Source organism: Varroa destructor, unplaced genomic scaffold (assembly GCF_002443255.2).
Source record: "Varroa destructor unplaced genomic scaffold, Vdes_3.0 BEIS01000002.1, whole genome shotgun sequence".
Taxonomy (NCBI): domain Eukaryota; kingdom Metazoa; phylum Arthropoda; class Arachnida; order Mesostigmata; family Varroidae; genus Varroa; species Varroa destructor.
Window position 1 is genome coordinate 54822855 of NW_019211455.1, and position 14183 is coordinate 54837037.

The window sequence follows — 14183 nt, forward strand, 5'->3', positions numbered from 1 at the left end:
TTATTGTTCCTGCCATAACAACATGCTATCGCGGATAAATGCTACGAGATTTTGAAACGGGTCGCCTGACCCTGATAGGTATGGGCTTACGCCATCAGATACCATATAAGCTAATACAGACGTCGTGTCCGCTCTGTACCTGCATATGCGTCGAAACCTGTACATCCCGTATATAACTGGTAAGAATAGACAATGAATCACGAGCAAATGATTATGCGTACCCATAATTAATAGATGTATCGCTATGTTGATCGTGGTCATTTTTAATGGCACATAACAACATTAACTTTAAAATCATTTTTAGAGATAGAGAAAAATATAATATGCACACTGAAGCAGTTAACTTACGATTAGGCAAAAAGAATAAGCCTTAAATATAACCCATATGATAATTTTGCCGAATTTTCTTCATTGAAAGCGCTTGCATCACGACTTCCATAGTTACGGATTAGTCAGGTCGCCGCGTAATTATCTTCGTGGATGGGATGTACTTCGTAATATTGTATGTATGGTAACGTGCTCAACTGTCCTGTAGGACATTCTCACGAACGCTAGCCAGCGTCCCCTATAAAAATCTGCATTGCTTGAAACAGACAGCTAAATGCAGAACATTGGTAAGAACACAAATGCAAATAGAGTTCTCTTTCTCTTGGTTTATTGACGTGATTCGCTCTCAGACAGCAACAGATATTAGCCTCGCATACTCTGTTTGATGGCCTGTTAGCAGACGACTCAGAAAAAAAAAAAGCTCGAAGTTCATCAAGTGAACACCATATCAACGGTAACAGCATTTCTAAATAATGCATCCATCTACATAAGTGCATATTTCTCGATGATGCGTTCATACACATAAGCGAAGCATATGGCTGACTCGGCTTACGGCGAGCTAATCCGCCCTGTCCATCGATCGTCTAAAACATTTGCAGAACCTAAAACAAACCAAAACTCAACAGATTTTCTCACGATTTCGATCCGTCGATGGGGTTAGTAAATCGGATTGCTGATCCAATATCTTCTGAGTTGTTGGCCAGTTAATTCATGTATATAGAATTCTTTCTTGTTTTCATCATATCACCGATACTTGCGCGCTCTGTTAATAGACGCCATAGACAGATAGGGAGGCAGACTTGTGCACAGCCGACGACGGCTAATTACAGTCATGGAATTGGACGACCCCTTGCATCACCTGCTCCACAGAAAACGCATTATATCTACTTCGCAGTGATCTCTTTTTTATTTCCTTATGTGGTCTGTAATCATTTTGATATCCTCACAGGCTTTTGAAGATCTTAAAGGGACTCGGGACATTTTAGATCTTCTCCAGATTTGTTTCAATATTGAATCGCATAGCGACCGTGGTATTTCTGTGCAGATTCTGTCCGGTGTACACTCGGTGATGATCCGGTTGCAGGGTGCTCATAACAATCGGTTACTTTGGCATTATCTAAAACTCGCTACCCTTGTACGTGCTTTACCTAATATTTCTTTAGATATTTTTGTTTGACTCTTCGGACAATCTTCTCAAAAAAAAGGGGGGACTCGTTCACACAGCAAGTTGGACCACTAATATACAATAAATAATTTTTTAGACTTATCGACTAGAATGAACAAAAAAACATATCGACAATGAATTATTACATACGCAGTGCAGTGAAATATTATCATGTAGTTCACATGGGTTGACGTAGGACAACATGACGAAAGTGAGGTGCTTCGCGCATCTTCACGCACATTTATTCTTTTTCCCAAAAAAAATTACATTTTACGCACCTGAATAGAGCAATGCTAACAAATTTGAGCGGCTTCTAAACGTAAGTGCGCGCATAGGCCAAACATTATATCAGTTAATGTTGTTTATAGTATACAATTTTTAACGAAACGCTTTGCAACATGACGTCTCTTTCTCTCTCTCTCTCTCTCTCTCTCTCTCTCTCTCTCTCTCTCTCTCTATATATATATATATATATATATATATATATATATATGTATACATATATATAACAAAACCAAACAAACATATAAAAAGGAATATTGTATGTAATCTTTACAGATCTACTTATCTAGGTCTAGGAAAACTGTTGCTCCTGCAATCGTTATTATTAACGTTATTTCCTAACGTTCTTTAACGTTCATTAACGTTCTTCCGATGTTATTTCAGAATCAAATCTCGCTTTATCGGTCAATATCGTATAGCGCAGACGCAACGATCCGATTTAACCGGGCTATGCTGCACACATATACATAATCGCCACTGACTCAAACAGAAACTCTGCCTGACCATCTCTTCCCGGTAATGCGTCGGGTTTAACCGAAGTCGGCTGTAATTGTGGTGTTGCATAACGCAATCTCTAGAGGACAGGGCTACTGAAAAGATCGTGTTTGCAGTCAGTGAAGAGCCATTGCAGAGGAAACGAACTTGACACTTTGGTGGCATATCTCGATAGGGTAGCTCCTGTTAAATAAGCGAAATATACAATTGCACCACAGGAACACTACGCGTTAACGGCGACTGCTGTATATGTCCGAGATTCAACAGGCCATACTGTGCAGGGCTTATCAGCAGGAGCCTATAGATAGTAGGGAAAAAAAGCCGCCTTTGTAATTACTTAACGACAGGTTTCTTCATTTCAGTATGGTCAAGTCAAATATCCCTTGGTTTGAGCCAAGGTTTTCTCCGTTCACTTTTACCTTCAGTAGTTGTCTATGCTACGAGAAAGGCATCGTTCCTCTTTGACGGCGACGATTCCAAATTTTGCAAAGCCGTCAATTTAAGCGGCTACACTCTGTCTACAAGAAAACCCGATATATCCTAACATAGGAAATGTACTGGGCCAATGGTTGGCGAATCGATTTTCTAGCGGCTCCTACCATAATCCCAGAATGTATGGTTGTGTTATCCTCGCGCCTCATTAGCCTCCTAGGCACCTTGTGACTATGGGGCTGGTATAGTCCTTCAGTTCAGCCCTCACGTCTTTACTAATCTATTGTGATATTAATCTTGTTTTGGATACTACCTTTTCCGCGTAACCTGCTACGATTAACGACCAGTGTCCTACATCAGCGACCTGTTACAGAAGTTTCGTGAAATATGCCTTGCTCTCTAGCGAAGCTAAGCGGTGGATCATTATCAAGATACTGGAACGAGTCACGCATAAACGACCGCAGAAACCTCCATTTCACGCGTGACCACGTAAAATCTATACACGAACATTCGCATTTAGCCACAGACATTTCCATGCTATGTCCAACGCATCGCCAATGCGTCTCTGCTACACTACTTACCTAGCGTTTGACTTGGGCTCTGAGTTGTCCAGTGTTAGATTTGAGCTGTGGCCTATTTAAGAAGTGAGACTTTGAAAGCTTTAGGCGTTCTAGCTTAGAGGAATCTTCTGTAACTTGTGTCCTTCGCGCACCTTAAGGTATACCATTGTTACGCAAAGGTACCAGCTAGTGCAATCGAGTAATAAGTACAATAGAGCAAACGTTCTTGACCTTCACCGAAAACACTATTTTGGTAAGTCATTTTGTATTGCCGGTTGTTTTCCGCTGGATAAATGTCTTTCTTATTAATCAAACCTATTCATTCATTCATTGCTCTAAATACAATAACAACTACGTAATGCTTTTACATAGTACGTGGTAGTACTGGTATATATGGTTTTAATGATGTGCTATTAATCTGTACACGGCAGATCGTTCTTGTTAGATGCTGGTCCCAGCAGAAGACATCCGGAATCGGCTTGACGTTATTTGACAAGTAATCCTGTCAATTTCACAATGGGATTCGTTCACCGCGTACTGAAAAATTAGCAGGGGTCAATTGACCTGAAGGCCTTCAGCCTATGAGTCACCTGCCAGTAAAATTCAGGTCTAGATTTATCTAGTTTTCTTGCCGGCGTTGTGAATATTATCTCCCGTAGCTTCAAAATTAAACGACCCAAACATTTGCCGTCGCCCGATTGTGAAGTTTATTATTAAGACATTTTTGTTTGACTAAAGTTGACTAAACAGAAACTCTCAAACTTCGGGCATTTCATAGCTCAAAATGAATGCAGATCTCACTTGTACGTACTATATATGCCGATAGGTTGACACACTTGAACTCTAAATATTCAAGCTGTAGTTAATAATATTGAACGCAAGTGCATAAAGAGATGCAAGTCGGTCATATAAAACCTAGCCTGAACTGAGGATATCTCGCTATATCGTTTCGTTAACTGCTACTAGTGCTCAAAACATGTGAAGTGCACGTAACGGAGTGCGCATCTGATCTGAGACCCGATAGCATCGCCTTCATCCTATATCGTCTGAGATAGGGCAGAAGCGAGACCTTAAATCATATCCAAAGGTGTGAGACGGCGTTGCGCCTTCGATAGGGCAGAAGCGAGACCTTAAATCATATCCAAAGGTGTGAGACGGCGTTGCGCCTTCGATATATCTAGGAAGGGCACTGGCCAGCGCCACCTAAGTGGCGTACACGATCGCAGACGCTAGCGCTAGCGCAAATTCAACGCGAATTCGCCCCTTGTCACTCGTCGCACATAGTTATAGTGATCAATGTGCGACATTGAGGACGAAATCCGACCGACGATTGGCTAATAAACTAAGAGCTAGTTTTGGTGTGTTGATTGCCATAACGCTTTTGTCCAGGAGTCATTGCTTTGCCCCATAATCCTTTCTCGTAGGATCCAACTCCAGTTGAGTTAAGAGGGGCATAGAGAGAACCTTGAAACCTGAGATTCTGTGGCCCTCGCTGATGCCCGCTTTGATATACTACGGTGTTAAATCCTCTTTACAAACGGTTTCCACTATATTAGGCAAACGACGTAGCAATTTTTTACATGATCCTACCAACAGGGCCTTTGCCGCTGCTGTAGTTGGCTTACTCGTAAAAGCCAGCCGCTTGCTAAGGTCGTTAGAAAAAGGAATGAAAGAATAAAAGCTTCCCGCAGGCTGCAAAAGGCCTCCGCGCAATGATACGATGTTTGTGGGGAAGTTGGAACCCTTCCCACAATGAATTCTAAGATCTATGCGGGTGTAATGGAAACATTCTCTGACATTCTCGCTATTCCTATAGTAAAGGTGTATAATCAACGGCGTCGGACTGTACTTCAACGAGATGGCGATATTTCTGCGCCGTGCCTCCTTTTCGTCAACATGGTTGAATGTACAGATTTTTCGTAAATGTCTGTTTTTGTTAACGAGCGTATGGATTGAAACCAGGAAGAAGATGAAGGGCAGAAGCAGTAACACGGTGCTTTCGGCTCATTTGTTTTAGAGGCCTTTTCGGCTAAACTAATGAAATTGCAATATAAAGAAGTAGATTTTGATGCTTGATGCGTATTTTAATACGGTTGACAAAACTTGCTTAACAGGAAGGAGATAAGCCAGGCCTAATGGGCTTAAAGAATAGAGGCGAACATCCTGGGCGAGTCAATGCTTATCTCGACAAATTAATAGCCTCTGAAAGTAAAAATCTGTCAAAACTCCAACTCGCAGCCCAAGTAATTAATAATTAATAAATAAAGCGCATTAATCATCTTGCTTTAAATTACCTCTGTGATTGCCAACTTGATTTGATATCAACCGTTATAACATTACAAGTTTAGTAACTTACAGAGTCCAGCATTGTAGGCTCTATCTTATTTCGCATGTTGAAAACAGCTTTACTTGTAACAAATCGACCGTCTTCATGATACATCAGCCTATCTACTCTACTGCCTAGACTAGAGATACAAAGGAGACGGACCTCGTAAGAGACACGGACCTACTTGCCTGTCGTTGAGCACCGCGCCCTTACCAATAACTTTCAGCAAGGGCTGGTTGCTCATTGATAAAACACTACGTTTTCTACCTGGGTCCGTTATCCATGACGTGTGAGTTCACGGCACCATCGATTTTTTCTTTCCCCGCTTGATGTGTTCAAGAACACACTTCTTCTATCGACATCGAAAATCATTGTCATAGGGAGTAAACAATACTCTTTTAGTCCGTGTCATCTTGGGCCTGTTTCCGAGTAAAATCGAAACGTCAGAGCCTAGAGAAAGGAAATATGAAATAGAGCGAAAAGAAAAGTGTACGTTATCCACTTTCAAACGTCAAATTCTATGTTTAGGTTCCTTTAAAAAAAAAAAAAGGAAGAATAGGCTATAAGGGTACATGCTTCATGAGCTTAGAGGTGTCATTAGAGGTTAGCATATATTACGAAAATGGCGGGATCCTAAGAACAACTATTGTGTTTCTGAACCCATTTCTGCAAAGCTGTCGAAATGTTGAACGCCTTCGCATGGCATATATTACTATATATATATATATATATATATGTGAAATAAAAATTTATTTTTATTTTAGTAGTAACTATATATATAAAATGCTTCGGATAAACTGAGCACACATAATCTCCCTTACATTCGTTCATTCCATCTTTGTTGCAAAACAAAAAATTACAAAAAAAAACGTTCTCTCAAGGGATCTCGTTGCTTCAATAATGTTCGCATGGCCTAAAAAAGATTTGCCAAAGATGGTCAATTGCGAATACACGTATTTTGACCTTTCATCTCGTGTGCAATTCTAGGAAGTTCGATGTATGGCGAAGGCGACATCTAAAACATCCTACATCGTTGCGGTTGAGCCGCTATCCTTAACATTTGCATAACACACAAACGATATAACTTCCAAACAAGATTTTGCCAACAACGGAAATAGCAGATGGGCATGTTGGTCCATCACGAGAATCCTGTGATACTTGGACGGCTCACTCGCTTTTCCGTACAAGATTCCGTCTACAAATCGGATATACTTGTCGCATTAGGCAAGCGCTCATTTTCGCCACAGATTCGTACGATACCGCAAATGTATGAATGCTGTTATGACTTCGGTAGCACGTCTTTAACGTAACCCATTCTTCATACAGAGCCTGAGCTGCCCAATGGACTCGTGCACAACTAAATGTAAAAAATACGTTTTAATAAATGAAGTTCCTATAAATACGCTAATGAATGTGTTTAATTTGTACAACTGCTAGTACAATTTCGTATTCGTATAGGAAACGATGTACGCGCGGCCTCACCACTGAGTCCACCGTGTTAATGGGAAACACCGCGCAAAAGACAGTTTTCCCCTACGTCATATTTCGATGAAATACGAACATGCCTTGACAGAGAGGGCGATAGGGCAAGACTATACTTGGCTCAGTTGCCGTCATCCTGCCCTGATCATAAAGTCCGATATCATCAAGATCATGCAAATGGATACTGTCTGTCTGAATGAAGCGTCAGAGCAAGACAGAATACAACAAATAACATAGTTGAATAACAAATTTGTGCTGTCAGATGCATTTCGTTCAATATATAGACACGGGAAGGTAGTAGTACTGACACGGAGTTACGTAATTCATAGTACCAAATTGGGCCTTGTGTACAATAACTGAATTACTCTAAAATGAATTAGAACCTTAATTGCCAATAGTGCGTCTCTTATAAATCTGACTTTTGTCTCAGGCCTCACGGTCGGTATCATTGCTTTCGTCCTATCGAAAGCCAAAATTAAATTTACGACCGGGGATAAAGCCATCGTCTTTATCGAACGAAAGGATTCCACTCAAGAATATACATTGGATTATTCGGTAGACGTTCATAACTCCTATTTCGTTAGATGCTCAACTCTTTTCCTTTACAGAAGGTATCGTATGCCTGTGACCTAGCCATCGCGTCCAGACCGTAATACGGCTATTAATGTGAAGACGTTTGTTTACTGTTTATTGATCTCTAATACAATAGGGCACAGAGATCTGGCTGGTTTATGCACAATCCTTCTTTTACTCTTAGATCTTCTACGCTATTCGACGAAGATCCCGAAACGAGAAATAACGCTGATCGTTTGATTTGCATCAAAACTCCATCAAGCGGTTCACTTTACCGTGCTAGGCTTCCTGATAAATGAATCTTCTTATAGATTGATCGATAGCCTTACATAAATAGTGTAACCACGTAAAGGGATATAGTAACAATATTCCCGTTTCAGACCTTCCACCCTTTCATTCTCTTTCGCCTGGATACATTTGGTCCTCCTACGGTTTATTCTGCTAAATGAGGTTTCGTAGTATCCCCAATGCCTCGAAGGAAGGTGGGCATTTTCGTTGACGTGCGGATTCTGAGCAGATCTGAACGCTTGACTTCGTTCGGAGTGTCGCAGATTTAGAGAACAGTAGGGACCAGCTTGGCACCTGCTTCGAAAAACGGTCCTCCATTCCTTCTAGGAGTTGTTGGTGAGTGAACTATGCCAACAGCTGGCAGGCAGCCACCGTTCCAGACGTTGCGGGCAATTCGTAACCGACGGAACGGTCAGAACAAGGGATAGGAAAAATCGAAAACATATACTTCTGAAAAAGTCATAATTCGCCATGCTCGTGTTGAATCGATCGGGATATCGGAAATTGTAACTGTATAGGAAGTGAAGAAAAGCTCGTGTCGGTGCGTATGGGATTCCAAGGCGTTCATTATGATCCTTATAGTTAGATTTATCTCTAGCATAGTTAATCTATCAATTGTTTCGCCCTTTTTTTTTTTTTAATAAACATCGAGGTAGATTTTGCTATGCAATAAAGGTATTTTTCAAATCATATTCTCACTACAATAAACAGAACGTAACGTTATTAGAAGCACCTATTGACACGCAGTGTTGCCGGTCGCCTGTGTATTATACCGTAAATGAGGGTTAGTTCCCTCATTTCAGGAGTATTGTGGTCTTCATAGGGTCAACGAGCGTACGGTTGCAGGATCCGTATGGTTACTGATACTTACTCAAGGCTTCATTAGTCCTATTTCAGTTCGGCAGACGCTTCAAGTCGGGCTCTGTGTGTCCTGTTTGTGCTAGTTACAATTGTTGTAGGCAATTAAGCGATTTTGATGTATTTTACTTTGAATAAAAAGACAGTTAATATAAAATAAGTCAGTTAGTTATATAATGGAAATTGCGTCCAATGGCGGATCCACTGTCATGGTGTGGATTTTGCCGCTTTCTTTTACAAAGGACTCCATTCAAAAAGTAGATCAGACGTTCACGTCAATCGCAATCACAGGTCACAAAACGTCTATCATAGCATGTACTAGTCGGCATCAACATACAACCCCTTTTTGAGAAGATATACAAAACAAATTTATTAATCTAGAGGTGTATGTTTCCTAAACGGCTCGATTTCGCGAAAACTACTTAGTTAAGTGAGTCGTATTTTTCCTTACAGGCCTCCTGTCAGGATTTCAATGGAACTAGTTGATGTACATTAATCGCTTCGAGACATCCTTGGTCTTTGCGGTTAAAGACACAATGAACTTTTACGGGAGGTCCGGTCTGCATTTTGAATCAGACTAAAAGAAATCTGTGTTCTTACCGGTCGAGTAATCACGAGAGTCGAACACTTCAGCGTTCTCTTTTGTTAAATGTACCAATTAAGCCCCACTGTGTTTGATACATAGCAGGCCACGAACTTGAGTAACTTTGCATTGTAAGTCTGCATCAGTTTGAAGAAAACGTAATATTTTATTTGAGCCAGCCCATGGTCCGTGTCCACTAGTTGTGCGATCTGTCGCAGTATAGAATGTCTATTGTCAAAGGTTCGTATAGAAGAAACGTGTACAGCGCTACGGCCTATAAGGAAAACAAAAATCGTGTTTATATAATTCATTCTAGTATTAATTATTTGCTTTCGATAATCCTTGCCGATTGGTAGCTGTCCCCAGTCATCGTAGCTTTCGAAGCCGCTCAAGCTTTTGAAAGAAGCCAGCCATATTTAAACTGTTGCGGTCTTTCCGTCGCTTAGGCGCCAGACCCACAATCACATGGCGTCACAGATATCGAAAAAAAAAAATTGAGTAAGCACAGGCTGTGCTGTCAAAACTTCGACGATATTTTGAAACATGCTTAAACGCCTGACCTAGGACGGTACTCTGAATTTTGCCTAGTACAGAAGCGATTCCGTCACAGTTCGCATGATACCTGACAGGCTCAAGGGCAGATTCGATTCATTGTACGCTGCCGCAATCCTTTACTTCGACCAGTCTCTATTACAGTTTGTAGGTGAAGCATACTTGTGTGAGTCGCGCGAAGCGGAATGTTGACACTCTATAGAAGTTTGATAACAACTTCGCTGATGGCAGTCCCTCATCGATATTGGGGATTTCCGAAGGTTGCAAATCGTTGAGTTTTACTTAACATACAAATGCGGTTTGTGTGTCGCCGATTGCAATCCGTGGGGGGGGCAAACGTACAAAGCAACAGAACGTTATTAACTTACATGAGGATGCCTTCGTTATAATCGATTATCAACATGGCAAAAAATATGTTACGGTATCATATCGGCCATATAGAAACCAAGGTCAATGAAATAACTACGGGTCAACCAGGCCAGCATCAGTCACTGTGCCTAGCACAGACCAGGTGCGTTCATGCATTTGTTTCCTATTGGTAGGTATCGTAACAGCCTTTGGCCAATGATCTTCAAAATACTGCTAATTCTAAAGCTGTATCTCACCAAAAATGGAACGCTCCAGCTACTTAAAAACGATCGAGTACCTTTGGCCCGCATAGCTACCTCTATGGGCAAATATTAATAATAACTACAACAAGAAGGAAATAAACAAGAGAAAGTATTATTATTATTATTATTATCAAGCTTAATAGTTGCTTCGAAATGATTTCTAGTTGATCAGAAGGAAGCAACTCTTTTTTGCCACAGAAGCCAGGCTGCTTTGTCAAGTATGCCCTTCTTCAATTTCATAGTGGTCTGATCTTGTTTTTTTCTGATGGATAAGCTCTCTTTCGCAGGATGGTATTGCTATTATTGGCCCAATGCAAGATAGTAAGTCAATTCGCCGACCAAATTTAACGCATAGTCTACATAATATTCGAAAAAAAAACATTATTCCTTAAAGTATTTTACACGTTTTTTTGTTATTTTGGAAAATACAGGAGAATTCATTAACATTGGGGCTCGAATCTACTACATTAACGCCCCCTAGGTCTCGCAATACTAATCTGATTAAAATCTCTTCTAATACCTCAAAGGGCGAGCACATCGGGAATAACGTTAGCATCACTTCATTATGTGGCTTCTTTAGCAAGATCTCATCTGTTTAGATGTCCTTAGAAGATCTGTAAGGCACTACCTAAAGCCGCCGTCGACACGGCCGTCTGGTTGTTTACGAATCTAGACAAGGCGTACCGTTACAGCAATGACGATACCTAGGCAAAACATCCTCACTATATGGCTTCATGAAGGCGAACGATTTAGCTGAGATTGAAAATAGTGCTATTTATTAACTAATTGATTGCGAAATGCGCCGCCTAAATCGTAGCAGAGTATTAAAAACTATAGTTATGTACATTTTCTATGTAATGATTCCTAGATACGAATTTGGTTGCTTTCTAGCAGCATAAACTTGCATGAGTATAACGTAACTAAGCGTCGCTGCTTAGGGCAGCTCACGGTTCACCGCAATCCGTATTAGGCCTTGGGTGCTTCAATTTCCCATCATCAGTTTTCAATAGAAAGCTGTTAGCTATTGGTTATTAAACACAGAAGGGCTTTACCCACCGGGAAATTTTCAATGTAGACTGCCACACGTGATCTCCCGTTGACGACTCTTATAATACTGCATTTTCGTATGCAAACTCTTTCTTGTAACGAACTAGCATCGTCCCTCCTCAACGTTCGCGGTTCAACCGTATCAGCTAAACAAACAGTTATTTTTGGGTTAACGGTTTTTTGTGCCCCAACATCAATGCTAGAGGTAGAGCTACTGGAAGAGGGCGCTCGACGTGGTCTGATCGAAGTACCTTTTTCGGTGTTATTAGTAATTTGTGCTTGTGACGACTGAACCGACCGCGGACATCTCCGAACCATGGACTCATCGCTAGCGGAAGCGTTGTTTGGACTTGAAGGTTCACCCAGATCTTAGCAGTGGCAAGCCGATATGCTATAGACGGCGTCGGAAAAGAAACAGGGGTATGAATGTAATAGTGTGCTGCTACTGTTCAGTTTTAGAAATTCAATGCCATGCGAGGTAAGGAAATCAACGTTACTAGGTGACGTATGTTTAGGGATAAGTTACATTTGAAAACCCGTCTCTAGGCCTACCCTAAGTTCAAAATGATTTCCCAAGGGCGAGAGCTGTCCAGTTTTCGCGTGTAATAACCTTCGTATTATATTTATATTTGTAGAACAAGAAGGCTATGGCCATATAAAGATTATAAGCTAACTAAAACCATCTAATATATAGCGGTTGCCGATAAACAACACAAAACAAAAACTCTGAACGCGCTTGTTCTCTCGAGCGATATAAAGTTCAAAATTAGACTTGTGCATATGTTTGTATTTATCCGTTATAATTCGTCCATTTATCTTCTCCGATCATCTACCTTAAATGCCCTTTTTAGTATACCCCGATTGATAAAGAGGTTACAATTTTTTTTTTTCGTTTTCAAAACGGAGTCCGTGGCGAAAAATAAGTTTGAAGTTGTATAGGGTAACTTGAAGATGACCAATTTTGATTGTGCGTTGTTACATTACTAACACATTCGTAGCTTTAGGCATTTAACCTGTCCTAAAAGAGACTGGGGTGCTGTAACGTGCGCAAAGAGATAATGGCTGCTTTTTACGTTTTGCAAGATACGGTCTCACAGACTGGACTCAAGAATCTCAAAGGTTCGGACATAAATACGCAATTTATTTACGTAAGGAAAACGTACGAGGTTAAGGACGCTCTTAGTCGCTTAAATATTAGGAAGTTCATGAAAATTGAAAGCGATTCGCGAAGCATAGATATCGTTCCGATAAGGAGCTCTTATGGAGGAAAAGAAAATTGTAAATCAGTTATAAATCATGGTTTAAAAAAGTCAAATAACTATGAAGTATATATATGGCACATATATTTTCCTATATGTGCTTTCAACCTGCAGTAGCATAATGACAGGTACTTGCGAAAGAGATGCAAAACAAAGAACCAATGTTTAATTTGTTCCAAAGAGCCCGTAGGCAATAAACGAAGATGTACTACCATGATATAGAGCTGACGATTTGCAAGGGGTCGAAAAGCAATGCTAGTTAAGCGTGCTCAGCTTTTCGGAAGTATATCGGTGACTTGTCTGAGCTTTCATCAATTGCAAAACAAATATTTGACGATATTTACAAAAAAAAAAAAAAAAAAAAAAAGAAATACCTAAAATGATAATCTCTTACCTGAGTACCACTCACTGTCGAAAAACGTTAAGGCCACATTCGTACGCATCCAGCGATAATGCCAACTCTTGCGTCCTAACGGACTCGCATTCATTAACATACCTAACATTTGAACTGATTCCAACTAGAACCACACGGCTTTTTCTTTGTTAAATGCTTTTTCGTATTGAGTCGACGAGTTTTAGGCCAAAATGACATTCATAGACATATAATTGTCGGCGCTGAGACGTAAACGGCTTGTCAGCTTGAGCTGGGGTAATTCTGTGACAAAGTGGGTAAACGATACAGCCAAACAGAGAGGTTGAGCAAAACTGGGAACCTGATCAGGCGCTAAAGAAGCTAGCGTCAAGGAGTCGTCGTGGAGCTCTTGATAGGCCGAAGAGAGGCATGCTGGAGAGAACTGTCATCACATTACGAAAAGCGCAATGTTTTCAGCGAAGATTACCTTAGGTTTGGAACTATGCACTGGCTGTGTTCAGTGCAGAGTTCCAAACCTCAGAGAGAGCGAAAGTGGGCATATATATAAAGTTAAAGAAAGGAAACGTTTCGAGTCACTTGACAGTTCGACCCGTTACTTTGTACCAATTAAAATAGTAATAGAGTAAACTGTAACAGAACTACATGTAAAAGTAAAATAAAATTTTGATTAATAATAAATAAGTTGAGTAATAAAAGTTATTGATAAACTTTTGATCTACGTTTTGATAATATGCTCAGATTTGTCGTAGTATTAATGATTTCATTCGCTACTCGTACTATTAGACGAAAACCAATTTGTTTGGAAAAAAAATAACAAGCTGAAACGTATGGCGGAAACGTGTGGTCAGTGCATCGTGTTCGAAATTTAAACGAAGATCAACTATTATAGAGTCTTTCTGCGCATGATGAACCATACCTTTTTTCCTTTTGCCCAAAATTGACGATCCAATCTTGACGATCGCCAATGTTT